At 42.0% G+C, this 3,564-nt stretch overlaps 1 long non-coding RNA gene across 2 annotated transcripts; it reads right to left on the reverse strand.

Annotated features, from left to right (window-relative positions):
• On the reverse strand, positions 1-3,486 carry LOC103896086. 2 transcript variants are annotated; one of them, XR_657385.1, is made up of 3 exons: positions 3,291-3,486; positions 651-817; positions 1-137 (listed from the first exon to the last, which is right to left on the reverse strand). It is a non-coding gene; the product is annotated as an uncharacterized LOC103896086 (long non-coding RNA). The 2 variants fall into 2 exon arrangements; XR_657386.1 differs by having other exon boundaries at positions 529-817.
• Positions 3,487-3,564: the final 78 nt, after the last annotated feature.

Genomic DNA, 3,564 nt, shown 5'->3' on the forward strand with positions numbered 1-3,564 from the left:
CCAAGTCAGAAGTCTACATAATTTATTTCAGGATCGTGACTTAACACATACAGGCTAATCCTCCAGGAATACAGGGCTCTCCATTTCTCCGGGATTCCAACTGCTTTGCTACTGAATGTATTTCATGCTATTTTTACCTGAAAAAGAAAAAAAGATATGGGTAGAGAATTAGGACATTACTTCCTCTTATTTTCTTATTCAGTGGGACTTGCTTTTATTTAACCTGTAAAGGAATATATATGTATCTTTGGAAAACTATATCTTATATATAGAATAATATATAGGAAACTGAATCACAAGGGGATAAATACATCAAAAGGATTTGGTATCATAAATTTCATTTGTGATTTGATACCACCAGAATCCTGGGCTGTACTAATTTCCTTTCAGTTTCTCTTATTTTTGTATTTTATATAATACATGGATGGTACTACCAATGCAAACAAGAGCAGGCTTTCTCAGATTTTTCTCCAGATCCCAACTCCCTCCTTCCAGTAATTCCTGGGCTTGCACTGCTGCTGATACTACCTTCAAAAGCTGTGCCAGGAGCTCTCTCAAGCTTTGGGAACTGTTGCTTTCCCATGGAAGAAGGTTCTCTGGCTTCTCTGAACTGGGTAAAGATGGCACATGAATGCAGAAAAGGGTCTAACCGAGCATGATCCAGATCCCTCGGAGTCTGCCATTCAAGGTGGATTCACTTCAGCACACTGAAAACAGAGAGCAGCTTCAAAGCTCTGACTCCATTACAATGAAGTTTTTCAGGTTTGGAGTTGCGTTTGTTGTCTGGGTGTGTCCCAAGTTCGTAAAATGCATTTTCCTAAAGAATTAGGAAAAAAGACCATCATAGCGGTATCAGACTTTTAACTGAGAACAATTCAGTACTGCCAGTTCTTGTGTAACAAATCCATGTATTATATAAAGTATAATATGGAAATATAAGTGTAATGCTTGTTATTAAAAGTGCAATTCAATGTACATGGTCACAACAAATGTTTACTTTTTTAATTGTTACAGAATTGTTTGGATCGGTACCTTGTTATCATTGTGTGAACGATGCCTTGTAAAATAAATGGAAATACAAACAAAATGGGAATAAGTGCTTATTTTCATAAGCCATTTACTTAAGAAACAGCTTAAATCAGTTTGCAATAATAAACAGCTGCTGTGTCAGGTTTTCTGATACAGGTCACTCCAGATGGTTATTTTCAAGCAGCACTATTGCGCTAGGACACAGTGACTTGGCAGACTAGCTGTCCAAAATGTGTGCATGCCTCATAGCTAATTTCAACCCGTTCATAAGGATAATGTACTCGTTCACAAGGGGTAATCTGTTCCGCAGGAGTCTGACGGACAGGCACTGTGCTAGAGAGCTAACGGGTCACCCTGGCCCTCTGCTCCAAATGCTAGTCTGAGGTTTCCAGCACAGAGAACGTACTGGTAAATATGCTTTTCTTAAAGGTTGTTGATATATAGCAATGGGGCAGCAGGAGCTGTTGTTAAGGACTTCATGTTTCCCTGGAGTACACAAGAGAAATATGCAACTGCGCCATGAGGCAGCATGCCTGAAGGAAGAGACGTAGGGAGCAGAAAGAAACAACAAGAAACAGAAAACTGGCTCGTAACAGAGAAGCACGGCTGAGCAAGAACAGGACAGAGCAGAATTTACAGCAGTCAAAAGTATTCAAATCCTTTATTAAACCATTTTTCCATGTGAGCAATTGCTCTAGGATTTCTTTTGTATTAATTGAGATGAACAGCCATTGTTGCCAGATAACTGGAAAAGCACACGGCACTTCAGGGGAAGATATGAAGGCAAGGAGGTAAAAAAGCTGAAGATTAAATTTACCAGACATAGCATTTTGTACTGATTTACCTCCACATCACTATCCAAAGACTGTTTGTCATCAGTTGCTATCAATGCCCGCAGACAGAAGCGGAAGGAATGGCTACTATGTGCTAGATAAAGAGGCCACAACCTTTCAAAGCCCTCTCAGATGCTTCCCCCCACCCCCGTCTCTAGAGCTGATGAGCACTGAAGAGTGCTCTGCACCGTATTTTGTCTGCCAGACAGACTAGACCAGGATCTTTCAGCTGAGTTTCAGTAGTCCTACTAACTCTAACTTAGCTCCTTTTCCCCCTCCTGATGCAGGAGCTGTTCTGATTCTTCTCCCCTGAGAGAAGGCCTGCCACTTGGCTCCTTGTAAGGATGCGCAGAAAACTTGGCTTTGTCAGGCTCTCTTCTGTTTCCAGCCAGGGGAGGATGCGGCATCCAGATGCTACTGCAGCTTTATGCAAGGGAGAGCTGTGTGGAACGTTTTTTTACATTATAAGAGTGACAACTCTTCCATGTGGAAGCTGCCACTCAAGTGGAAGGGCCACGGGCACCGAAATGCTCCTGATTTAAGGAAACAAAATAAGCACTGGTTTTAAAACAATCTCAAGAAAAAAAGCAAATTACAGGCTCACTTACAAATGCATTTATCTATCAGTGAAAGTCTTTTCTCCTCTAGCCAGAAATTAACTTACAAAGCAATACCAATTTAAATTCTAAAACTGTGAGCACTTCCTAATATAAGACCACAACTGAGAGTAGAGAAACTCAAAGATTAGTAGCTAAGGAAAAACCACCAAAAGTTTTTTCTTGTCTCAGTGGCTCCTCAACAGAAAGATCATAAGGAAACAATTCCTGAATAAGCAACCACCCTTAACCAATTAAACCACCAGGCCACAGAAGTAAACTCCAGTTGACCACATTGTATTTTCCAGATAATATCAACTAGCCCAGCTTCAAATGCTATTGCTGAAGATGGACAGGCTGAAGCTCAGTCCTGTGAAAATTAAACATAACCACAGAGTTAGTTATGCAGATCTTTCCTGACCCTCTCTCAACTGCAGATCTTGAAGCACTCGACCAGAGGGTTATTAATAAACGCTTCAGTAAAATGCCTTAGACCTGCTTTGCGGAATGCAGACTTTAACATAAATCCTTGGCTTCAGGTTTCCTATGAATTTACCTCCATCTAATCTATTCTTCCCTCCATACCTCTACAAAAAAAACCCCTCTTTACAGATTAATTAATTCCTGGATGTCCACTTTAGAAGAGAAAAAAACCCCAAGCCCATAAATCAGCAAATGAGCTAGCATTCCTCAATTTGGTAAAACAGATGTTGTAACTGGCACCGTCTTTTAGAGAAATCCGGTTTTTTTAAACGCTGAAGGGCTGTATCCTGCTCCGGGTTCCGTTGTTTATGAAAGACACCTGGAGGCAAACGCTGACTCTTCCACCTACCTGCTTACAGGAAGATTGCCATTGCCTTTTTTTTTTTTTCCCCTCTGGGAAATTCGAATGCCCGACTGGGACCTGGGGATACAGCAACTTTGCTCAGTACGCTGACTTAGTAATGGTGGTGAGAAACACCTCGCTATTCGTTTTTTCCCTTGGGCAACTGCAGCCGAGGTTGCAGTACTCAGGAAGGCCACGGCAAATCCCTAACCCCTAACGCGGTCGGGGGCGGGAGAAAACCCGCCCCGGCGGCGGAGCCTGTCAGTCGCCGCCCCCCGGC

The sequence above is a fragment of the Aptenodytes forsteri genome, unplaced genomic scaffold, assembly GCF_000699145.1.
Source record: "Aptenodytes forsteri isolate BGI_AS27 unplaced genomic scaffold, ASM69914v1 Scaffold289, whole genome shotgun sequence".
Classification (NCBI taxonomy): domain Eukaryota; kingdom Metazoa; phylum Chordata; class Aves; order Sphenisciformes; family Spheniscidae; genus Aptenodytes; species Aptenodytes forsteri.